Source organism: Lithobates pipiens, unplaced genomic scaffold, assembly GCF_037356315.1.
Source record: "Lithobates pipiens isolate NorthernLeopardFrog02 unplaced genomic scaffold, aLitPip1_a1.2 Scaffold_23, whole genome shotgun sequence".
NCBI lineage: Eukaryota > Metazoa > Chordata > Amphibia > Anura > Ranidae > Lithobates > Lithobates pipiens.
In genome coordinates this window covers 110,476,005-110,503,334 of record NW_027507785.1, presented here as the reverse complement: position 1 = coordinate 110,503,334, position 27,330 = coordinate 110,476,005, and positions in this window count along the sequence as shown.

Sequence of the window (27,330 nt, the reverse complement as noted above, 5' to 3'; positions counted from 1 at the left end):
ATTTTGTAGACGCTATAACTTTTGCACAAACCAATCAATAAATGCTTATTGCGATTTTTTTTTTAAACAAAAATATATAGAAGAATACGTATCAGCCTAAACAGGAAAAAAAAAAATTCAAATATTTTTGGGGGATATTTATTATAGCAAAAAGTAAAAAAAAAATGTGTTTTTTTTTCCCAATTGTCGCTATTTTCTTGTTTATAGCACCAAAAAATAAAAACCGCAGAGGTGATCAAATACAAATATATAAACCAGGTGTAATAGCCTTGTTGGATAAGACAGAAAGAAAAAAAGGGTCCGATATCACAATTATATCATATACAGTGCCTTGCGAAAGTATTTGGCCCTCTTGAACTTTTTAACCTTTTGCCACATTTCAGGCTTCAAACATAAAGATATAACATTTTTATTTTTTGTGAAGAATCACCAACAAGTGGGACACAATTGTGAAGTGGAACGAAATCTATTGGATTTTTTTAACTTTTTTAACTAATAAAAAAATTAAAAGTGGGGTGTGCAAAATTATTCGGCCCCCTTGCGTTAATACTTTGTAGAGCCATCTTTTGCTGCGATTACAGCTGCAAGTCGCTTGGGGTATGTCTCTATCAGTTTTGCACAATTGAGAGACTGAAATTCTTGCCCATTCTTCCTTGCAAAACAGCTCGAGCTCAGTGAGGTTGGCCGGAGAGCGTTTGTGAACAGCAGTTTTCAGCTCTTTCCACAGATTCTCGATTGGATTCAGGTCTGGACTTTGACTTGGCCATTCTAACACCTGGATACGTTTATTTGTGAACCATTCCTTTGTAGATTTTGCTGTATGTTTGGGATCATTGTCTTGTTGGAAGATAAATCTCCATCCCAGTTTCAGGTCTTTTGCAGACTCCAACAGGTTTTCATCCAGAATGGTCCTGTATTTGGCTGCATCCATCTTCCCCTTAATTTTAACCATCTTCCCTGTCCCGCTGAAGAAAAGCAGGCCCAAACCCTGATGCTGCCACCACCATGTTTGACAGTGGGGATGGTGTGTTGAGGGTGATGAGCTGTGTTGCATATCGTTTTGCATTGTGGGCAAAAAGTTCGATTTTGGTTTCATCTGACCAGAGCACCTTCTTCCACATGTTTGGTGTGTCTCCCAGGTGGCTTGTGGCAAACTTTAGACGAGACTTTTTATGGATATCTTTGAGAAATGGCTTTCTTCTTGCCACTCTTCCATAAAGGCCAGATTTGTGCAGTGTACGACTGATTGTTGTCCTATGGGCAGACTCTCCCACCTCAGCTGTAGTTCTCTGCAGTTCATCCAGAGTGATCATGGGCCTCTTGGCTGCATCTCTGATCAGTCTTCTCCTTGTCTGAGCTGAAAGTTTAGAGGGACGGCCAGGTCTTGGTAGATTTGCAGTGGTCTGATACTCCTTCCATTTCAAAATGATCGCTTGCACAGTGCTCCTTGGGATGTTTAAAGCTTGGGAAATCTTTTTGTATCCAAATCCGGCTTTAAACTTCTCCACAACAGTATTACGGACCTGCCTGGTGTGTTCCTTGGTCTTCATGATGCTCTCTGCGCTTTCAACGGAACCCTGAGACTATCACAGTGCAGGTGGTTTATATAGAGACTTGATTACACACAGGTGGATTCTATTTATCACCATCAGTCATTTAGGACAACATTGGATCATTCAGAGATCCTCGCTGAACTTCTGGAATGAGTTTGCTGCACTGAAAGTAAAGGGGCCGAATAATTTTGCACGCACCACTTTTCAGTTTTTTATTTGCTAAAAAAATTTAAATTATCAAATAGATTTCGTTCCACTTCACAATTGTGTCCCACTTGTTGGTGATTCTTCACAAAAAATTTAAATTTTATATCTTTATGTTTGAAGCCTGAAATGTGGCAAAAGGTTGAAAAGTTCAAGGGGGCCGAATACTTTCGCAAGGCACTGTATTATTTGATAAATTTCAAGAAGCTGTGGACATGCCAGGAAAGTCAGCATGGTCTGGCGATATAGGGCCGATTTCAGATGAACAGTGGGCACTGGCACTGTCGGCAATACCCCTGGCCTTCCCTATCCCCAACACAAAATTTAATACAATTATATATCCTACACAGGGCTCACTGTACACCAGAAAAATTATTCAAAACTAAACGTATAGATACAGCCCAATGTCCCAGATGTAAAGGGAGCCCTGCTAATTTAATACATATGCTATGGAGATGCCCTAAACTCCATCGTTATTGGTATGAGGTTGTGTCTATGATTAACAACGGTTTTGGGACTGGGTTGTCTGCAGAGCTGGGTGGATGTCTCCTGGGTATCCTGGAAGACATCACAATATCAATAATAAGGAGTCTATTCCAAGCCTGTAATCTTATAGAACAAAAATGGATATCCCCATACCCACCAACAGTAGAAGAATGGAAAACACAATTAAGGAAAACCCTAATTAAGGAAAGATGTATCTTTCTACACAGAGACTGCCCAGGGAAATTTGAAAAGATATGGAGAAGATGGTCTGATATTTTGGATAGATGATGAGATGGGAGTAGATACATTTATGAGAAATAGGGAGAGAGAGGGGGGACATTTGGGGTTATTTTTTGATGGGAGGGTTGTGCTTTTTTGTAGGTTGTGTTTGTTTTTTTTGTTTGTTTTTTAATATGTACATGGGTGGATTGTTGTTTGTCATGTATGTACATAAAAGCAAAAAATAAATAAATGATTTGATTAACCACTTGCTTACAGGGCATTTAAACCCTCCTCCTATCCAGACTAATTTTCAGCTTTCAGCGCTGATGACAATTGCGCGGTCATATAACACCGTACCCAAATGAAATTTTTATCTTTTTCCCACAAATAGAGCTTTCTTTTGGTGGTATTTGATCACTTGTGCGATTTTTATTTTTTGTTAAAAAAAGTAAAAAGACAGATTTTTAAAAAAATGTTGTTATAAAATGTTAAAACGGGTATTTTTTGTCTGTCATTGATGTAGCCAATGAGGCGCCACTGATGGGCACCAAGAGTTGGCAGTGATAGGCACTAATGGGTGGCAGTGATGGGCACTGATGGGTTACACCAATAGGCAGCACGTCTAGGTGGCACTGATTGGCACCACTGGTGGGCATTGATATGTGGCACTTGTGGACATTGATAGGGGGCACTGTGGGCACTGTCAGATGGCATAAATGAGGCATACTTGCCTCTTCCTCTTTGGGACCAATGTCCCTTTAAGATGAGCCGGTGATCTGCTGTCAGCGTGAGGAGAAAAAAAAACGATCACCAAGCTTTTGTTTTGATCATATGATCAGCTGTCATCGGCTGACAGCTGATCACATGGTAAGGGACCTAGACCGGCATCCTTACTCGGATCGGTGATCACCCGAGTCTCAGGGACTCGGGTGAGTGACCGGCCCCTTACTCAGGGAGAGTGCACAGGGGAGGGCGTCATATGACGGCCTCCCAGGAAATCAGATCCGCGCTGTGGCCGGTAGGGATGGTACACACATCAAAATATCCTTCCAATACCCCGGTATACCAGGACATTCCCAGAAGATATGCATTAAGTCAACTCCCCCTGCAGGACAACGCCAGCAAGAAGTGACTGAACCAAATCTTAGCTATTTTCGTTAGGGACATATATATATGCAATATTTTTTTTTATATATACAGTGAAGGAATTTGTAATGAATCAGTTATGGGCTGAAATTAGTCTGGTTAAATCTTGCCTCCTTAACCTCCACAACATTCCCAGAATTCGCCTCTTCTTGACTAACGACACCACAGAACAAATTATTTACTCCTTGGTTATATTCTGCCTTGTCTACTGAAACTCCCTCCCCACTGGCCTAGCTTTACTTAGGCTATCCCTCCTTAAGTCTATTATGAATGCTGCTACTAGACATATACTGTACACCTAACAAACTGATCCATGACTCTGCCCCGTCTCTGCCAATCCCTTCACTGGCTTCCACTAGCCCAACATATAAATTTCAAGATACTAACCGCAACATACTACAAAGCCATCCGCAACATACAAAGCTACCCAAATCACTGCCCCCAGCTACATCACCAACCTCAACTACAGATATCACTCAAATCATCTTCTCTGCTCCTCCCAAGACATCTTTCTTTTGCCTACAGGACTTTTCAAGAACCTCTCCCATCCTATGGAACTCTCTACCCCAGTATGTCCGGTCCGCTCCTACCCTGTTTGCCTTTAGATGATCCTTGAAAACTGATTTATTTATGGAAGCCTATCCGACCTCTACCTAAATACTGTACTTGAGTCACCTCCATAAATCATCCCCTACCTTTTGTAAAACTTTCCTCTCCCATTAGATTGTAAACAACATGAGCAGGGCCCTCCAATTCTTTCTGTATTGAACTGCGTTATAATTGAACTGTCATGGGGCCAAGAAGTGGGAACTCTACTACACATTTGGTGGGAGTGTATGCTAATCAAACCTTTTTGGGAAAAAATTCACAAAATAATCGCAGAAATTTCATCGCGAACGCTTGACTTCTCACTGATGCAATTCTTGCTACATTATGCTTCCATACCACAAACAAGTTTTAAGAACTCGATCATACCACATCTGATCAATGCAGCTAAACAATGTGTCCCACTCTTCTGGAGGTCGACAACCCCTCCAACAGTGGCAGATTGGGGTAAGTGGGTGGATAAAATCTCTGAGATGGAACAACTAATCCATCAAGCTAACGACACCCCTTCCAAATACACCACTTTATGGATGTGTTGGATACACTATAGAGCCTCCTCGCAATTTAGTGACCACAGTCGAATAACCTGAGCACCTTCAAACCCCAACCTCATATAGAGGTTGTATTCTCCAGCATACGGAAATACTACACAAGGGAATACATTTTCGGTTTTCTGCCCAGGCCTATATTTACACGGGTAAGACACTAATTACCCCAGCTTCACGGGAAACATTTCTGTCAGGCAATTGATCTGAGATGAAAGCCCGCTTGACCTCAAAAAGAGGGGCACATAGGTATTAATATCGTAGATCGGACTGTAGCATGTTACTCGAAAAGATATCTCCCTGCTCCCTCTGTACAGCAAGCTCCCGTAAGGGGTGCAGAGGTTGAGTCAGGAATATCTAGCTATGCATATTTACACAGGCTATTTCGCATAATACCGATACAGTATACATTTCATCCATGATTAGAATTTATCTTCACGCCTTTACTAATACTAGAATGTCATTATTGGTCATACTGTTGTACTGTGGTTAATTATAAAACTGTAACATGACACAAGCTTGTTTTTCTCCTCGCAACACGCTTATTAACTGTGTATAATGATAAGATGACTGTATACAGTGTGCTGTCGTGATATGTTCAATGATTGTAAACAACGTAATAACACAATTTGTTTATTGTAATGGTTTTCTTGAAATTACCTAATAAAATTATATTGGAAAAAAAATAATAATTGAACTGTCCTCCTTTATTTTGTAAAGTGCTGTGCAAACTGTTGGCCCTTTATAAATCCTGTATAATAATAATAGTGTGGATAATACAAATGTAAATTTGTCAACAATTGTGGACATGTTGGTTGTGAATGTGTTATTGAATAGGCGTAACTTAACAGGTTGCAGACGTAAAGTAGCTTTACTCTTTGAGTAAATTAACTAACATAGGGCCTGGTTTATTAGCGCAAGCATAACATTTCTTTCTGAACCATTGCAATTATTTCCTGCCCCATCATTAAGCAGAAGATAAAGTGGACTTTTTGGTGGCTATTACCTCTTCTAGATGTGTCCTTCGGTTAGTGGCTTTCTTGTAAAGAACCTTATCTTATACAGTGATAAAGTGGTCCTGAGACGCAGACCTTCCTTTAGTGAAGATATCATCCTCCCTTCCCCTTTCCTGCCCCCGAAGCACGCCAAGCAGATTTGACTTCATTGCCTGGATGTGGTCAGGGCATTTAGGGGATACCTAGCTGCAACATCTTCCTTTTGAAGAACAGATTCCCTTTTTGTTGTCCCTGAAAGTCCCAAGAAGGGTCATTCTGTTTCCTTTTCCAACAATTATGATGAAAACATTTTCATCATAATTTTCATCAGCAGCATGTTTGTAACGAGAATGGAAATTACTCAACATTTTCATCAATTGACAAAAACTATGACAAAAATCAATTCCCATTTTCACCAATGAACTAAACGGAATGAAAATGTGAGGGAGGGATGAATTTCCGATTTCTTTAAAGCTCCTCCTGTCAAGCCGTGTTTCCCCTCTCAGCAAGCAAGGTCGCGGCCGCAGTATGCTTAGTGGTGTAGCGTGCGCTGTCTGAGGAGGACCACTGTCCAGAGCACTCTGTTCATTACAGGCATCCTCAGACCATCTTCTAAAGCACTGAGCATTAAAGGCCTCCTCAGACCACCGTCCAGACTGTCTGTGTAATTTGTTCAAACCTTCAATACCATAAATAATTAAAATATATTATTTATTTTGGAAATTCTAGAGAAATGCTTTAATAATGCATTAAAGGTTAACTAAACCCATAAGATTTTAGTCGACTAAGATGTAATGGAGATTTTGGCCAACTAAAATCGAATGCGGTCTATTATCCTGTATGTTATCTCTTATCCTGCACATCTGAACATTACCCCTTCATCTTCATCCTGCCACTATATGTGGACACTACATTAGCCCCTTCACTTTTTCCTTCCTCTCTGTATGACCTGTACATTCATTTATCTAGTGCACCATTCTCAAACTCTATTTTAACCCCCTTAGTTTTGTGATGATTTTTCCATTTCCAAAAAATCATAGCAAAAAATTTGATCACCTTGGGGCGTCTAGTTTCCTAAAAAATAATAATAATAATAATAATAAATTCAGTTTTTTTTGTACTATTCTGGCATTTTTATTTTAACAGAAATTAAGGGAAACTGGTTGTTTGCCAAAGTCTTTGTTCTTTTTCCCTTTTATAATAATAATAATAATAAAAAACAGCACTTATTAAATACCTCCAATGGAAAGATCTATTTGTTCTAAAATGAAATAAAACTCATTTGGGGACAGGGTTGTATAACAGAGAAATTGTCTGTCAAACTATCACAGTGTTGAAAAACGGCCTCGTAATGAAGGGGCATTACAGGCTGGTGCTCAAGTGGTTAATGAACATTACTCTGATGAAAGTAATAATAACAGCCCATGTATTTCTCCAGTTAGCGTTAGGAATGGCCAGTAGATGTCAGTGTTATAAAACATGTGGTATAGGTAAAGGATTAAAAAAAGATGTATACTGCATTTTGCAGCCCTTACATTGCTACAAACACTGGCAAATCTAGTGACTTAGTGTTTAAGGGAGATTAATTACTGCTACTTAGTCCTTTTTCACACAAGAGTTCTTTGACCCTACTATTGCTGATCAGTCTTTTACTGATTTGTCTTGCTTAGCAAGGTATAGAGTTAGCAAGGTCTGAACCTAGATGCATAGACTGAACATGAAGCACACCTGCTATGATAAAAATATGGGTTCAGCATGACAGCTAGACAACTACAGTAGTTTTCACATACAGACACATGTGGCCCTCGCAATCATCTAAACCAGGCATGTCCAAAGTCCAGCCCACGGGCCAATTACAGCCCGTGTTCCGGTTTAATACAGCCTCCTGGGAAGTTTCGTAAAATCTGTCTCTTGTGGCCCCCGACCCTGGGATCTCTGGATCTCTCAACGCCGATACCGTGGGAATGCACGTCCTCAGTCAGCTTTCTTGCGACCTCTTGGACACCGTGGGAACTGCATGTCCTCAGTTGCCGTTCTCGCGATCTCTCAGACGCGGTGGAGCTGGACGTCCTCAGTCGGCCTTCTCGCGAACTCTCGGACATCACAGGATTTGCTGCGTTCCTTCTACCTGTGCTGTTTCTTCACCACACACAGCCAAAAAGGTAATAGAATTATTGTTGGGCAGCGTATTAGTGTATCAAATGACCACACTTAGACCTAAACCTCTAGCATTGCACTCACATGATCCCTTCCCCTTCTCGTCAATTTCTAAAATGGCTACTGTAAAAAAGAGAAAGAAAGTTGACAGTGAAGGCCGCCGCTTCCAGGAGGTGGAAAGTGGAATATTTCTTCACTGAAATAAGGAATCACTGTGTTTGTCTGATATGTCAAGAGACTGTGGCTGTTATAAGGAATTTGATGTCAATAGACACAACCATTCTAGACATAGCACATATGACAAGCTAACAGGGAGCGACTGCAGTGAAGAATGTCAGGCAAAATGGTCAGCCTCACGCATGCTCACTCTATCAAATTGAAAAAAGTTTGGACACCCCTGATCTAAACAAAGCACCTAGGCATATATTATTCGGCTATAAAGGAAAGTCTCAAAAGATCTCCAGTCTTACGTACTTTCTTATGGTGATATCACTTGAAAGTAGAACACAGGCTTGATGTCTACTTTTATTGCTTACCCAAAATCACAAGGCTCAAAAATTCAACCAATGATAATTCTACCTTGTTCTTAACATGATTTTTAAAGGTGTTCAAATTTTTAACTGTTTGGCAAACGCCTTCTTAACCCATGAGATCTTGAAATCACTTTAGGAAGACCTGAATTGTGGAAGGAGCGGTGCAAAAAACACAGATCACCAGAATGAATCAAGCAGAAGCAGGGGAGAACCCTGTATTACAGGCCTTCAGGTTCAGCTTTCTCTACAACATGAAGAATAGCAAGCAGCATAGTAGTAACATCCCCCCATTTTGGGAGACTATGGGGTTGATTTACTAAAGGCAAACAGACTCTTAACTGTTAGCAAAACAAATTTCCCTTTAGCTTAGTGAATGAGCTGAAGTACTGCTGACTTTCATCATCCAATCAGGCACAATAAAAAAAATATATATATATTTTATTTTATTTCCTTCCACGTATTAGTTGCAAAGTTAATGTTTACCACATCTAAGCTAACTAAGCTCCACCACCACAACTAAGCTAAAAGAAAATTCCCTTAGTGAACGTGCTCCACTCCATTAGTAATCAAACCCTGGTAGTTAAATGCAGCAGTGACTTTGATGATTACACACTGTTGACATACTACTACTAGGCTACAAAACTATAATGCATAAACACATGTCAGGAAGTTCACTGCCATCTTTTAGAAGGTATTGCAGACAAAAAGGTGCATTTTTCATGTTAATTGTTATGCACAATGAACCTCTTGCCGACCACATAACCCATATATAGTATGTGGCAGCAGAAAAAGTGGTCTTTAAGGCCTAGCCGCCACACATGCATCAGCTTCTGTGTTCGAGAATGTGCTTACTACGTGCTCCTGGCCCACTAACTAAGCTGCCTCCAACAGCTCTCAGTCATGCGTAATGGTGTATAATTCTATAATTCCTGCGATACCACTTGTTCTTTAATGTAATAAATATTGCATATATATATATATATATATATATATATATATATATATATGTGTGAATAATAATGATCCAATACTAGAAACAATGGTATTGCAGGCCATAAAACGTGAAATAAATGTGACTCACCACAGTGCTCTCAGTGCCCTCACCTTAATCATGTAGTATATATACGCATGTGCAGTAATAACCAGCTCACTTCTCTCTGGTCAGATTGGTATTGCAAGATCTCAGGGTACTCTGTAGAAAGGTCTCCCACTCACCAGGGTACTTTAATTAACCTAGATCAGGGATAGGCAATTAGCTGATCTCCAGCTGTTGCAGAACTACAAACCCCATGAGGCATACCAAGACTCCCACAAGTATGGCATCCAGAAGCAGAGGCATGATGGGACTTGTAATTTTGCAACAGCTGGAGGTCCGCTAATTGCATATCCCTGACCTAGATCATCCTCAGTTTGTTTCCTCCTGGGCTGGTGGTCCCTTTAAGAACATGTGGTCCATATATTGGGGTGCACTCATATACCACATGGGGACATAGTGAATAGCCCAATAGTGTAATATACTTTAAAAAATGCTTTATTGATGCATAAAATGCTGCTTACATCAATAAAAAGTTACACAGGCATATCAGGGATATTGTTCTTTCTGGTATGACAACACTTCTGGTCCTCGTTCCTACAGACTCGGCCCTATGCTTTACATCACATGACTTAATTAGGGGGAACCCTGAGTTAAGCATATATGTAGTCCCATGGAAAAAAGTCGGCTTCCGCCTGCTCGCATATATGTGCAGTTGGCAGGAAGGGGTTAAAGGCTCACATATTTTTTTTTTTAAATAATAAACATGCTTACCTGCTCTGTGCAGTGATTTTGCACAGAGCAGCCCTGATCCTCCTCTTCTTGGGTCCCCCGCCAGTGCTCCTAGCCCCTCCCTCTTGCCAAGTGTCCCCATAGCAAGCCACTTACTATGGGGACACCCGTGCATGCACGCTCCAGAGAGTGTAACTTGGCCCGCCCCTGCTCCCTCCTCACTGCCAGTGATTGCCGCTGCTCTTGTGAAAATCACTAGATTGAGATGGAACTAGGGTAAGTATTAGGAGGACATGCTGCACACAGAAGTTTTTCTACCTTCATGCATAGAATGCATGAAGGTAAAAAAACCTTCAGCCTTTACAACCACTTTAACTTGATTAGATATCAGCCGATTTCTACTGAAAACCTTTGGATGACTTGAAAAACATATGGCAAACCACATTTCCTCGTCCTAAATGACCACAAATTCCTACAGACACACTCCAAAATCATGTAGAAAATCTTTCCAAAATGGTGGAAACTATTATAGCTGCAAGGTGAAGGGGAGGAAACACAATAATAATTATTTTAAAAAAGGACTGCCCAAAAGCTTATATAGGTGTAATGGTCAGGTGTCCACAATCTTTTGCCCATTTAGTATACTGTTTGTCTGCCCTTTGTGTGATTTTATGTCTTAGTAATTTGAGATACATTTAGGCATTATGACCTCCATGCCCCCTCGCTAGTCAAGGGTGTCCTTAGTTAGCAAGAATTCTACCTAGCCATCTTGTAAGAAAGCACTGTATAAAAAGAAAATCAATAGAAAATTATTGTTATTTCTCACCCAAGCAGGTTATTTTGTAGTTGTATGGCCATTGTTCATTGCAGAGCCAGATTTAGACCTTGGGGGAGCCAGGGCACTTCATGTTCAGGGGGCCTGGGGCACTTCATGTAACGGGGAACCCTTATACACAGAGTTGGTTTACATTCTCAATGACAGATACACATTTGTAAAATGCATGACACAACATCTTTCTGAGGTCACACATGCCCACACACCATGCAGTGTAGTTTTCTTGAGAAAAAGGATACAATTTACCAGTTCAGAGTTTTACAGATGATGGCCACAAAATATTACTCCCCAAGATACATTTAATAAAGGAAAGTAAGTTTTTTCTTATACAGTGCCTTGAAAAAATATTCATACCCATTGAAATTTTCCACATTTTGCAATGTATTTTATTGGGATTTTGTGTGATAGACCAACACAAAGTACCAAATAATTGTGAATTAGAAGGAAAATAATAAACGTTTTTCCAAATTTGTATTTTCAACCCCCTGGAATTCAGAAGTCACCTAATTAGTATATAGAGTCCATCTGTAGGTAATTTAAATTTAGTATAACTTCAGCTGTTTTGTGAAGCCCTCAGAGGTTTGTTAGAGAGCCTTACTGAACAAACAGCATCATGAAGGCAAAGGAAAACACCAGACAGGTCAGGGATACATTTGTGGAGAAGTTTAACCACTTAAGGACCCCCGCATGCCAATGTACGTCATCAGAATGGCATGTACAGGCACAAGCACGTACATGTACGTGCTTGCCTTCCAGCGGGTGGGGGGTCCGAGCGGTCCGTATCGCTTCAGGAGCGATCCGGGATGAGGGGATGGCTGTTGGTTTCTGGCCACCCCCTCTCGATCGCTCCTGGCGAATGAGAAGCTTCCTCCCGCTGTGTATAGTAAACACAGGTAGGGAGGAAGTGATGTCATTCTCCTCGGGGCAGTCTTTTTGACCGGACTACGAGGAGAACACTGAAAGTAAGTGCACCAAACACTACACTGACATGTAGGCACACATAGGCACACAAACCCCTACCCCCCGATCGCCCCCCGCCCCCCTCCCTCTCCCAGTCACAGTGTCACTGATTGCAGTGATCATTTATTTACTGATCACTGCATTCAGTGTCAGTTGTGACAGTAAAAAGTGTCAGGGCAGTTAGTGTTAGGTCCAGGGTAGCCCCCTACCACCCCCCAATAAAGGTTTAACCCCCTGATTGCCCCTAGAGTTAACCCTTTCACCCCCCTTTGCCAGTGTCACTAAGCGATCGTTTTTCTGATCGCTGCATTAGTGTCACTGGTGCCGCTAAGTAGCTAGTTATTTTTTTAGGTTCACCGCAAGGTTTTTACAGCGCTAGGTACCCCGATATACTACCTGATAATGGTTTTAACCCCCTGATTGCCCCTAGTTAACCCTTTCACCCCCTTTTGCCAGTGTCACTAAGCGATCATTTTTCTGATCGCTGCATTAGTGTCACTAGTGTCGCTAGGTAGCTAGTTATTTTTTTAGGTTCACCGCCAGGGTTTATAGCGCTAGGTACCCCCATATACTACCCAATAATGGTTTTAACCCCCTGATTGCCCCTAGTTAACCCTTTTACCAGCAATCACAGTATAAGTGTCACTGGTGACGCTGGTTAGCCAGTTAGTTATTTAGGTTCCCCGTCAGGTTTTTATATAGCGCCAGGGACCCCCATATACTACCTAATAAAAATTTGAACCCCCTGATTGCCCCTAGTTAACCCTTTCACCAGTGATCACCGTATAAGTGTTACGGGTGACTCTGGTTAGTTAGTTTGCTTTTTATAGCATCAGGGCACCCACCATTTATTACCCAATAAAGGTTTAACCCCCTGATAACCCGGCGGGTGATATCAATTAGGTTTTAGGGTCAGGGTCTGCGTCGCCCCAGGCAGCGCTAGGTTAGTGCCAGTACCGCTAACACCCACGTGCAAAGCATAAACCTCCCGTAGTGGTATAGAATCTGAACAGATCAATATCTGATCTGATCAGATCTATACTAGTGTCCCCAGCAGTTTAGGGTTCCAAAAAAACGCATTGTTAGCAGGCTCAGCCCAGATACCTGCTGGCACCTGCGTTTTGCCCCTCCGCCCAGCCCACCCAAGTGCAGTATTGATCGATCACTGTCACTTACAAAACACTAAACACATAACTGCAGCGTTTGCAGAGTCAGGCCTGATCCCTGCGATCGCTAACAGTTTTTTTTGGTAGCGTTTTATATTTAAATCCGGAAGGCAGTGCTTGGTTTTCGGGGTCCCGTACGTGGCTAGGATCCCAAAAAGTCCCCCACATGTGGTATCTCCGTACTCGAGAGAAGCAGCAGAATTTATTTTGGGGTGTAATTTGACTTATGCCCATAGCATGTGTGAGCAATATATCATTTAGTGACAACTTTGTGCAAAAAAAATAAAAAAATTGTAATATTCCTGCAACTTGTGGCAAAATATAAAATATTTCATGGACTCAACATGCCTCTCAGTAAATAGCTTGGGGCGTCTACTTTCCAAAATGGGGTCATTTGGGGGGGGGGGGGTTTGTGCTATTTTGGCATTTTATGGCCTTCAAAACTGTGATAGGTAGTGAGGAGTAAAATCTAAAATTTGCACCCTTAGAAACCCTGAAGGCAGTGATTGGTTTTCGGGGTGCCGTACGCAGCTAAACTCCCAAAAAGTCCCACATATGTGGAATCCTCGTACTCAGGAGAAGCAGCAGAATATATTTTTGCGTGCAATTCCACATATAACTATGGCATGTGTGAGCAATATATCATTTAGTGACAACTTTTTGTAAACTTTTTTTTTGTGTCATTATTCAATCACTTGGGACAAAAAAAAAATATTCAATGGGCTCAAGATGCCCCTCAGCAATTTCCTTGGGGTGTCTACTTTTCAAAATGGGGTCATTGTGGGGGGGGGGGGGGGTTGTGTTATTTTGGCATTTTATGGCCTTCGAAACTGTGATAGGTAGTGAGGAGTGAAATCAAAAATTTGCACCCTTAGAAATCCTGAAGGCAGTGATTGGTTTTCGGGGTGCCGTACGCGGCTAGACTCCCAAAAAGTCCCACATATGTGGTATCCCCGTACTCAGGAGAAGGAGCAGAATATATTTTGGGGTGCAATTCCAAATATAACTATGGTAGATGTGAGCAATATATCATTTAGTGACAACTTTTTGTAAACTTTTTTTTTTTGTGTCATTATTCAATCACTTGGGACAAAAGAAAATATTCAATGGGCTCAACATGCCCCTCAGCAAATTCCTTGGGGTGTCTACTTTCCAAAATAGGGTCATTTGGAGGGGGTTTTGTGTTATTTTGGCATTTTATGGCCTTCAAAACTGTGATAGGTAGTGAGGAGTGAAATCAAAAATTTGCACCCTTAGAAATCCTGAAGGCAGTGATTGGTTTTTGGGGTGCCGTACGCGGCTAGACTCCCAAAAAGTCCCACATATGTGGTATCCCCGTACTCAGGAGAAGCAGCAGAATATATTTTGGGGTGCAATTCCACATATAACTATGGCATGTGTGAGCAATATATCATTTAGTGACAACTTTTTGTAAACTTTTTTTTTCTTTCTTTTGTGTCATTATTCAATCACTTGGGACAAAAAAAAATATTCAATGGGCTCAACATGCCCCTCAGCAATTTCCTTGGGGGGTCTACTTTCCAAAATGGGGTCATTTGGAGGGGGTTTTGTGTTATTTTGGCATTTTATGGCCTTCGAATCTGCGATAGGTAATGAGGAGTGAAATCAAAAATTTGCACCCTTAGAAATCCTGAAGGCAGTGATTGGTTTTTGGGGTGCCGTACACGGCTAGACTCCCAAAAAGTCCCACATATGTGGTATTCCCGTACTCAGGAGAAGCAGCAGAATATATTTTGGGGTGCAATTCCACATATAATTATGGCATGTGTGAGCAATATATCATTTAGTGACAACTTTTTGTAAACTTTTTTTTTCTTTCTTTTGTGTCATTATTCAATCACTTGGGACAAAAAAAAATATTCAATGGGCTCAACATGCCCCTTAGCAATTTCCTTGGGGTGTCTACTTTCCAAAATGGGGTAATTTGGGGGGGGGGGGTTTGTACTGCCCTGCCATTTTAGCACCTCAAGAAATTAGATAGGCAGTCATAAATTAAAAGCTGTGTAAATTCCAGAAAATGTACTCTAGTTTGTAGACGCTATAACTTTTGCGCAAACCAATAAATATACGCTTATTGACATTTTTTTTACTAAAGACATGTGGCTGAATAAATTTTGCCCTAAATGTATGACTAAAATTGAGTTTATTCGATTTTTCTTATAACAAAAAGTAGAAAATATATTTTTTTCTCAAAATTTGCGGTCTTTTTCCATTTGTTTCGCAAAAAATAAAAATCGCAGAGGCAATCAAATACCATCAAAAGAAAGCTCTATTTGTGGGAAGAAAAGGACGCAAATTTAGTTTGGGTACAACATTGCATGCCCGCGCAATTACCAGTTAAAGCAGTGCAGTGCGAAATTGTAAAAAGACCTCTGGTCCTTAGGCTGAAAATTGGTCCGGGGCTGAAGTGGTTAAAGCAGGGTTAGGTTATAATAAAAAATATCACAAGCTTTGAACATCTCACGGAGCACTGTTAAAATCATCCCCCTCGAAAATGGAAAGAGTATGACACAACTGCAAACCTACCAAGACATGGCCATCCTCCTAAATTGACAGGCCAAAAAGAGCATTATTCAGTGAAGCCGCCAAGAGGCCCATGGTAACTCTGGAGGAGCTGCAGAGATCCACAGCTCAGGTGGGAGAATCTTTCCACAGGACAACTATTAGTCATGCACTCTACAAATCTGGATTTTATGGAAGAAGAAAGCCATTGTTAAAATACAGTTATTATAAGTCCTGTTTGCGATTTACGAGAAAACATGTGGGGGACTCAGCAAACATGTGGAAGAAGGTGCTCTGGTTAGATGAGACCAAAATTTTACTTTTTGCCAAAGGTATGTGTGGCGGAAAACTAACACTGCATATTACACTGAGCACACCATCCACACAGTGAAACATGGTGGTGGCAGCATCATGATGTGGGATGCTTTTCTTCAGCAGGGACAGGGAAGCTAGTCAGAGTTGATTTGAAGATCGATGGAGCCAAATACAGGACAGAAGAAAACCTTTTAGAGACTGGGGCGGAGGTTCACCTTCCAGAAGGGCTATGACCCTCAACATACAGCCAGATTTACAATGAAATGGTTTAGATAAAAGCATATTCATGTCTTAGAATGGCCCAAAGTCCAGACCTAAATTGAATTGAGAATCTGGGGCAAGATTTGAAAATTGCTGTTCACAGACACTCTCCATTCAATCTGACAAAGCTTGAGCAATTTTGCAAATTCGTGAAAAATTTCCCTCCCTAGATGTGCAAAGCTGGTAGAGACATGCCCAAAAGCACTTGCAGCTGTAACTGCAGTGAAAGGTGGTTCTACAAAATATTGACTCGGGGGCTGAATACAAATGCATGCCACACTTTTCACATATTTATTTGTAAAGAAAATTGAAAATCATTTGTCATTTTCTTCCACTTCACAAGTGCCACTTTGTGTTGGTCTATCACATAAAATCCTAATAAAATAAAGTTACGTTTTTAGTTCTAACATGACAAAATGTGGAAAATGTTAAGGTGTGTGAATACTTTTTCAAGGCACTGTACATTTTATATATATATATATATATATATATATATATATATATAACATTTTTTTTTATTATTATTATTATTATTTAGCATATCATTTTTTTATATTGTTTTATATAATTTTTGTATAGAGGAGGGCCCCAAGAAGAAATGGGAACCAATGCTAAGTGGTAACTCTATAATCCCAGAGTTCTTCAGAATATAATAGTGAGCAGACATCCCTGATCATGGGATTGTGCTGTACTATTAGGCCGCGTACACACGCAGGGACTGTTCGCCCAACTTTGTCCGCTGAACAGTGTTTCGGCAAACAGTCCGCTCGTGTGTGGGCTTTCAGCGGACAGTTTCAGCGAACAGTCCGCTGAACAAGGTTTTTCGGAAATTCCGAAAAACTGTCCGCTGAAACCTTGTTTCAGCGAACAGTCCCCTCGTGTGTAGGCTTGTTCGTCAAACTAAGTTCCGCGCATGCTCAGAAAGGATTTACACGCCAAAAGTTATAATGCAGTGTATAGGACGTCGTATTTTTCGTCCCGTCGTACGTGCCGTTCACGTCATCGCGCACGGTTTCAGCAAACTGTTCGTCCGTCGTGTGTGGCCATGTCCGTCCATGCTAATTTTGAGCGGACTGTTTGCCGAAACTGTTTGACGGACAAAGTTGGGCGAACAGTCCCCGCGTGTGTACGCAGCCTTACTGTTAGAGGATGTTTTCTTTTTTGTTTTGCTTTTTAGGAAAATGTAAACTTCTGTAATACACTATTACAGTCCCTATTATGACTTATGCTGGGTGTATTATATATTTTTTTCCTTTTTCAATATGAATTTTTTTCGTTTTTCTTAGTAGTATGCTGATTTTGCTTATTGTTACCAAATGTTTCAAATCGCAAGCTATAAACATAAAGTACCACAGCAGAAACAAATATAATCAGATATTGCTTTTCATTAGCAGTACTTGGCTTTAAAATGATCAATTTTTATATGTAGTGCAAGACATCTGCTTATCAGCAAATCACAAGAGTCAAATGCAACGCCGCTTGCTGAGTGTTATGTGGGGTTTGGAGAAAATCAGTAGTAATCCATAGCAATCACACTAGAATGTTTGCCCATACAGACGGTTGAAAAGACTCCTTGTGACTAGATGATGTGAATCTTAAATTGTAATCAATTCTGATAAATCCCATTTTGGTGCTGGTATGTTGTTGCTGAAGGTTAACCATAATGTCATGTGCCACACAACAGCTCTGTTTACCCAACTTGGATTCTCAGCCTAAATTCTTGTTCATGGAAAATCTATTTTTAAATAAATCTTTAAAAGAGATATTAAACTCAAAACCAAAAATGTAAATTATTGTAGCTCACTAATCATTAGATTGGATGGCTGCATTAGCTTCCTTTTCTGAGGCTTTTCCCCCTTTTTTTTATCTTATCTGGCCAGTAACACACTTCACACATTTGAGTATCTCCACTTTTGATGGAGGAGCAATGGAAACACATTTGGACAGCAGCATTGTCAATTTGGGGAGCAGATAGTTTAAATGCACTAGCTGATTTAGATAATAAATAAATGCTGAACTCCAGATAATTGTTATAATAAAGGTAGCACCCTCTACCCCATAGGTAGGTGCTAGCATAGGATTTTTGCTAGGGAAACTGTCAGCGGAGGTTAATTTAGGCTATGCTTTAAGCTAGGCCTGTCTGTTTTGATCTGGGGGCAGGGAGTGGTTAGAGTAGTGGTGGGTGTAACCACCTGTGCTCTAGTTCTGGGGGCGCCTCGCTTGCTTCCAGGGAGAATATTCTGGAAGAGGGACAGGGCCTAGAACTGGAGTGGCAGGCAGCTCATGTGGGAGCCCTGACCAATCCCCAACTGGTATTGGCAGAGGACGGGCCTCCTATATGAGCTGAGGTAACATGCCACATGCCACTGGGGGAGTTGTTGGCTGAGAGGAGTAGGGAATGGAGTACTAGACAGCAGCAGGAGGACACCCCCATTGGGGGGGGGGGTGCGCTGATCGCAGGAGGAGGCCCGGGGAGAACTGTGAGGGAACTTCACCTTTACACGGTCATTGGTGAAGTCTGCATCATCACACGGTCATTGATGAGGAATTCCTGGAGCAGAGGGGCAGATGAAGCTGTCAGAACATACTTTCCGGTTAACTTCTCCATCATGGACTCAGGGCAGTGAAAGGTCGTTGAGTGTAGCACAGTGGAGGGCTGGATGTGGGGACATGCCAGGGAGTCTGTGAGGGAACTTTGCCTTTACACGGTCATTGGTGAAGCCCTTAGCATTACACAGTCATTGATAAGGAGTCCCGGATCAGAGGAGATACTGTGGGGAGTTGTGTGAAATCGATGTGACCTGAGGGCACAGGATTTGCGAGTTAGGCTAGCTGGGAACAGTATAGGGTTGCCACCTGTCCAGGATTCACCCAGACAGTTTGGGTTTTGAATCATGTGTCTAGGTTTCAGTCCACCTGAATCCCAGGCACAATATTCAGACAGGAATGTATCTCAGAACAGGGCCTGATAGGAGGACGAGGGGGCACTATGCACGCCACATTACTATTCTCTTTGGAGGGCCCAAAGGTGTCTCAGGTCTTTTACAATCCTATGGAGTATGCTAAACAAAATGTTATGCTGTGCGCCGCTAAAGTGTTCAGGTTTGATTTGAAAAAAAAAGTGGCAACCTAGAACAGTAGTCCACCATTCAGGACATGCTTTTAAACTACTAGGCCTCTGGGGAGAGGTACTGCAGGTCTATGGCCTAGTAGCAGCAAGCAACCAGAGTCAGCATGAGAAACTATTCAGAGTGGGTTCTTTTGCTTACAGAAGATGATGTGACAAGAAATGAATACGCTACAGTATAAGTTTGTGCAGGAGAAAAGGATTTCTGGGAACATCTCCCTTACACGGTCAAGGGTCCTCATCTTTACACGGTCATAGATGAGGAAGTTCTGGAAGCAATAGTCTGCAGGAGTTAGGAAGAGCAATAGTCTGCATGGTGATGCAGGGAAAAAACCTGTAGCTGTTACACATTTGTATCATTCCTTCAGGCTCAAATTATGTGCTAATCTATGAAATTTATAAATATGATGGCAAAGTGATCTATTCTATGGTCATTCCATATACCCCTTTCCCCCACCAAGTTATACCCCCAATAAACAAAAACAAAACAAAGCAAATTACTTTTCATTGTCTCTGCAAGTGATATATGAGAGTCTGGCAGCGGGGTGATATGGTGGATGTTTGCTACTAGTGGCAACTACACCGCTACATAAACCTTTGGGTTTAATACCACTTTAGAATCTAGGCAGATATTTAAAAAAAATGAATACAATTAATTTGTTTTATTTAAATTATGCATTAAATATCATATACGTTACATAGCATGTACACTTTCCCACTTTCAAGCAGAAAAAAACATGCATTTTGCTGCATAAAAATCCATCACAAGTAGAAATTCCATCCTATGTTATGTGATTCGTTCACATCTAAGCACTGTATTATAAACTGTAAGGGCCCATTTACATATACATGTGTGCATTACTACGCATGTGGATGCATACGAACAGTGTAAATCCAGACTAAATACATTTTTAAACGTAGCTATATTAACTTACATTAGCATCTTTCTTGATAACAGCATCCTGTAATCCTCCTGTATGGTAGCACTTAGATTAGGAAAGGCAGGGCTAGCCAGAGAGCCAATTAGACTTTGCTTCAGTGCACAGGAGCTTGACAGTAAACATTTACAAATGTGCAGCTAACTGTACATTGTCCTAAGAACAATGAACTAAGGCATCTCTTAAAGAGGAAGTCAACCCTGATGGGTTTTACGTCCTCCTTTTTCCCTTTCAAAGTAAAAGCATAATGGGGTAGTATGCAAAATAAACGCATAATGGGGTAGTATGCAAAGTAAAATCATAATTAATGGGCTAGTATGCATACGTGGCACTTACCTGCAAACAAAGCACGCGCTGTCCCCACTGGTGGCCGCATCCATCTTCACTCCTCTTTCTTCCAGGGCCGTGTATTCTGGCTCTGTGATTGGCTGGAGTCACGTGAAGTCACTCCCGTGCATGCCTCCAGGAGCCGTCAGTCACGCCACTTGCTAGTGAAGAAACGGCACAGAGGGCTGTTTCTTCATGGCGCATGTGCCAATGATGTCATCGGCGCAGTGTACAGCAAATATCTCCTAAACGGCGCACATTTAGAAGATCCTTACAGTACCTATAGGTAAGCCTTTTCATAGGCGTACCTATAAGTTCAAGTGACACAGAGAGGTTTACAACAACTTTAAGCCTAGTACACACTAGTAGGTTTTTTTTCATTCAACCCACCAGGACAGCTCAGGAGGAGCCACTGTACTAACTATTCAATGTTAGTACAACAATCTTCCCTACTGTGCTATTGTGTTCTGACAGGGGGGTGGCTCCCTCCTCCCCGCTCCGGAGCTGATCGGCAGAGCTATGTCCAGGCATACCGCAGTACCAGCTGCCGTACACATACGGCCTGAATATCAGACAGTTTTTATTGAAACGGGCGATGCCGTCTGACATTCTGCCCATGTGTACTAGGCTTTAGAGTTTCAGCTGAATAGGTGCAATTTGAAGGTAAAAGAGATATGTATTTGAAATTCTACAGTAGTAGGAAATAGAAAGAAATCTCAATTAAACTGACAGGAGACTTCCTCACTAACACTGAGCCGGCTGGTATGCAGCAATGACGGCAAAAGTCCAGGAATATATAAATTAAAAATGTTCGTAGTGTTAGCCAACAAGGCATTCAAGGTGGGTACTACCTACTACTCACAAATGCATAGTTGCTAACTGGGAACTTTGATAGGACACTTTTGAGGGAAGTAAAAATTGTATGGGGTCCATACACCTAAAGTATAAATATAGCCAAAGCATTTTTTTTTTACAGAACAGGATGGGATTAGAACCCCTTGCAGGTTTTCCTTGTTGTCTATGTTCCTAAGTAGAAAGTATTTATTCAACTGATGTTATCCTCTAACACCTGTATCACTTGACCTCTGTGATTGTCTCTCACAGTGATCACATGATCGGAAGCCTGTTCTGCTGGTTCCCGATCAGAAGCCGAGAGCTGTAAGTGAGAACACTCTCAACACCTAATCTTCTGCCGCTGTAAACATATAGGTGCAGTTGCTGGGTATGTAAGCCAACCTTTCTTGTTACTGCATGTCAGGAAAGAGTTCACCTGCTGGTGGCACTGTGGCTCCCAGATCTATAGGCTGCAGTTCCACTGTCCACCAACGAGTGTTCCTCAGCAGCCAGAAGCTCATGGGAATCAGGCATCACCTGACGCTAGTTGCAGGGGGTGTATTTAAGCCCTGCCTATGTTCTTTCTCTCTGCCTTGGTGTTTTGTCTCCATGTGCCCCAACCTGCATTCTTGCATCTTGCATCCTGCATCCTGATACTGGACACGGACTCTGACCCTGCAGGCTGATCCTTTCCTACTTGCTTGCTCCATCTCCGGTTACCCTCTCCCTGTCCTGTCTTGTTTCCTGCTCCCTCTGATTGATCTCCCTTGTATGACCCTGGCAAAGTTATGACTACGCTTTGCTTATCCTGTTTTCTGTAAATACTTTTTTGGTTTGGGCAGTTGTTCATTGTGTGTCATTATTTGTTTGATTCTCTGGTTGACACAGTTTTGGTATTTTGGAGGTGTGTTTACATTTATGTTATTCACTTATTTTTAAATAAGTTATATTATTTTACACTTTACTTGTGCCTGGTATTCTCTGTGGCAGTCCACACATTGCTGGCAGGCTGGAGATCATGGAAGGATTGTCCTCAGTCTCACATCTAGTCATTGCCCTACCCTGACACCAGGATACTGCACCCACCTGGCAACAGCAGGGTGGCTCTGCTCAGCTTCTATGAGATCGGGTTGGCTGTCACTTTTATGTGTGGAGGTAAAGGTCGTCATTTCCATCACTCTAATACCTGGCTGCCTAATAAGTTGCTTCCTTTTAAATAAAGGATGATATACATGTTGGCATCATAATGGCCCCAGAGTGTGTCATATTTTTGTGCGTATATATCCCCTTAGGTGTCTCTCAGTAGATCCCATAATAGGGCCCCTAACCCGTTATTATGGAATATATACTGAGAGACACCTTAATATGGAATATACTGAGAGTGGCAGACCCCCTATTATGGATATACTAAGAGACCCCCTATTTTATTATAGGGGTTCTCTCAGTATATCCCATAATGGGGTCTCTTAGTTTATATCCCATATAGGGGGTGTCTCTCTCAGTCAGTATATCCCATAATAGGAGTACTCTTAGTATATCCCTGGCACTCCACCATCTTAAAACACCAGCCACCACTGGCTACTCATAGCTATGAGTAAGCACTGATTCCAGTGCGAAACGCGTCAACATTATTGCACCCCCCCTTTTTTCTTTGCTGTGGATTACTTGATGTGATGTGACCTACGATTTTTCAATAAAACACAGGATTTCAAGTCTTTTTCCAGTGTGCGACTATCCAGAGTTTTGTTCTGCCTACCTTTCTATTGTAGTCAGCATTAACATTTTGAGCTACAGTGGCTCTTCTATTAGATCGGACTACACAGGGCAGTACAATAAGCCTTGGCCACTGATGACCCTGATGCCAGATCTCCGTTTTTCCCCAGTTGTCTAGCCATTACAATTTGTCCCTTGTCAAAGTTGCTCAAACATTTACACTTGCTCACTTGTTTCTGCTTTTAACACATCAACTTCAGGGACAACACGTTCACTTGCTGCCTAATATATCCTATCCACTTTCGTATGCCATTGTAACGAGATAATAATTGTTTGTTCACTTTACCTATCAGTGCTAATAATGTTATGGCTGATTGGGGGTATATACCAGGGATGTGCAGTCAGGGGAGGCAGGTGAGGCTCATCAACATAAAAAAAACCCCACAAAAACGTTCGACTTAGAGGGTCGTAGCTCGGCGACCTGGGGTCACAGAGACATCTATGGTTCCGGAGATACAGGGCTCCTTGCACAACCTGTCAGAAGCTACTTACAGAGCAGCCAGTTTAAATACAAGCTGACACATTCTGTTTGCAGCAGACAGAGGGTGAGCTCACAGTGCCTCTCTTCACTTCTTGTCAGAGGCACTGAGCCCAATGGACTTGGAGTCTTGGACCAATATAACCTACCATTGGCCCCAGCTGTCCAATAAAAATTCTGCAGTGGAGGTACACCTCTCACTACAGTGTCAAAGAAGGGGACATGTGTCCCGCCCAGCCCTCTTAACTACAGTACAAGGAAATACATGTGTTTATGTTTATAAGATTCACCCACAATCCCATGTTTTTCTCACACAGTTAAGATGGAGAATGAGAATCTGCTGCTGAAAAGGTACAAGCTAAATCATATATTATTATGCTGTATGCTATAAGTTATCTATTTACTGTGAAATTACTGGTTGGAAGTTAGAAACTTCAAACTTTAGTAATTTGTCCATTAAGCCAACTGCTTGAGAAAAAGATTTTGAAAATATAGTAAATGACCTTATTTATTATTTATTTCAGGTACTTATATAGCGCCATCAATTTACGCAGCGCTTTACATTACATATACATTGTACATTCACATAATTCCCTGCCCTCAATGAGCTTACAACCTAAGGTCCCTAACACAAATTCATACATACTAGGGCCAATTTAGACAGAATCCAATTAACCTACCAGCATGTCTTTAGAGTGTGGAAGGAAACCGTAGTACCAGAGGAAAACCAAGCAGGCATAGGGAGAACATGCAAACCCCAGTCAGATGGTGAAATGGTCAGGATTTGGACCAGCAACCCTTTTTGCTGCTAGGTGAAAGTGCTAACCACTACACAACTGTGCTGCCCACAATATATCTTATATTCATTAATTTATATTATTTGTATATTACTTACTTATGATAATTAACCCCTTGCCACCCAGCTAAATTCTCACACTTCTCTCCTACCTGTAAAAATCATACTTTTTTTTGCTAGAAAACTACTAAGGACGCCCAAACATTATATATATTGTTTTAGTAGACACCCTAGGGAATAAAATGGCAGTCATTACAACTTTTTATGTTACATAGTATTTGCGCAGAAATTTTTCAAAGGCGTTTTTTTTTTTTTTTTTTTTAAGAAATGGTTTTAATGAATAATAAAAATAAAAAAACATAAAGTTAGCCTGATTTTTTTGTATATTATGAAAGACGACATTACACCAAATAGATACCTAACATGTCATGCTTTAAAATTGCGCATACTTGTGGAATGGCGCCAAACTTCAGTACTTAAGAATCTCCATAGACAATGCTTTAATTTTTTTTAGAGGTTACCTGTTTAGAGTTACAGAGGAGGTGTAAGGGAAGTCTGGTTAACAGACGTGCATTGGTGCGCAGGCACGGACACAAACAATCCAATTCTTGGGACATATTATTTCCACTTCAGGCATCTCCATGGATCCCAAAAGTTCAAATCTATCCTCGAATGGCCTACTCCTACGGGCAGGAAGAGCACACAGAGGATCATAGGATTTGACAACTTTTATCGCAAGTTTATTAACAATTTTCTCTGCCATTATCTCTCCTGTCATCCAGCTGACAAAACAGAATACCCGTTTTCAGTGGACACCTGCAGCAAAAGCAGCTTTTGATCAGTTAAAGACTCTGTTTACCTCAGCACCCATTTTACAACATCCAGATCCTGCATCACCATATGTTCTCAAGGTAGATGCTTCAGAGAATGTCATGGGTTCCATTCTGTCAAAGCACCAGGGAATGAAGTCTCTGTTACATCCCATTGCCTTCTTTTCTAGGAAACTCCGCCCGGTAGCAAGAAATTACGATGTGGAAGACCGAGCGTTATTGGCCATAAAGACAGCCCTAGAAGAATGGCGTTACTTGCTGGAAGGAGCAGCGCAGCCCATTTTTATCTTTACGGATTCGAAAAATCTTGAATATCTCAGAACAGCCAAAGGATTAAGACCTTGTCAAGCCAGGTGGGCACTGTTCTTTTCCCGTTTCTCCTTCCATATTACCTTCAGACCGGGTTCCAAGAATGGAAAGCCTGATGCCTTATTGCGAATGTAGCCAGAAGAAGAAGAACATCACGAAGCAGACACAATCCTTCCAGCCAAAAGTTTTCTGCTACTACAAGTAGATCTGATCACCCAGCTTAAACAGGCATCCACGAGGGATGTTCTACCACAAGGTGCTTGCTTCCAGGAACAAGAGGGGTTATTCCTGTACAACCAAAAAGTGTTTGTACCCCCAAGTCTGCCCCCAAGATCCTTAGCCTGTGTCATGACCATCCCTTGGCGGGACATTTTGGGGTAATCAAGACAGTGGAGCTAGTGCAATGGTCTTTTTGGTGGCCAGGTCTAAGGTCCGATTGCTAGGATCATGTCGGTACCTGTGGGGTCTGCACCTGAAACAAAAATGATAAAACCAAATCCTGGTGTTTGTTAAAACTGTTACCCATTCCCAAGAGACCCTGGGAAATGATCAGTATGGACTTTATCGTTGAGCTGCCTCCATCCGAAAGATTCACTACCATCTTTGTGATCGTTGACAGATTAACTAACATGGCCTATTTTAGGAACCCCTTCGGCAACAGAGACCACTTGTACCTTCATTAAGGAAGTGGTTAAACTGCACGGGGTACCCAGCAGCATCACCCCGATCGAGGGGTACAATTTACATCCAAATTCTGGAATGATCTTTGCAGGATACTGAAGATCGAAATGTGTTTCTGGTCAGCTTATCAGCCCCAGACAAATGGCCAAACAGAACGCACAAATCCAACTCTGGAACAGTACCTTTGGTACTTCTCATCCTTTGCCCTGGATGACTGGGTATCACTTTTACCCCTGGCAGAATTTGCTTACAATAATGCAGTTCAGTCAGCTACAGGACAAGCCCCGTTTTTTGGAAATGATGGGTTCTTCCCAGCCTTCCTACACAACATCTTGCCCAATTCCTCAGTTCTTGCAGTCCGAAAAAGGATAAGTGTTCTTCAGTCAAACAAGATATTGCAAGATGTCATTTCTAAAGCAAACAAGACAATAAAAAAATATTTCACAGGAAAAGAAGAGGAGACCTAAATCTTCAAATAGGAGACAAAGTCTGGTTATCCACTGCCAATTTAAGATTGTCATGTCCATCCAAGGAGCTTGGACTTAGATATATCAGTCCATTTTCTGTCAAGAGGCAGATTAATCCAGCAGCCTATGAACTTTCACTCCCAGAGACTTACAACATTCACCCTGTCTTCCACGTGTCCTTACTAAAAAATGCAAAGTTGGTCGTAAGTCAGGTCCACCAGCACCTACTATAAATTGATGAAAACGAGGAATATGAGGTAGAGACAATTGTGGATTGTAGAAAGACAAGGAACATGATCCAGGTTTTAATTAAATGGAAAGGCTACAGAACATAAGACAACTCTTGGCAACCAGAATCCAATCTTCATGCCAAGAGATTGATACGGGCATTCTTCCAGGCTCAACCTGAAAAGATGTTACAAATGGGCATTTGGAGGTTGCCCATTGGGGTGGCAACCTGTGACCTTGCCTACCTGTGACCTTGGCTTGTGTTTGACT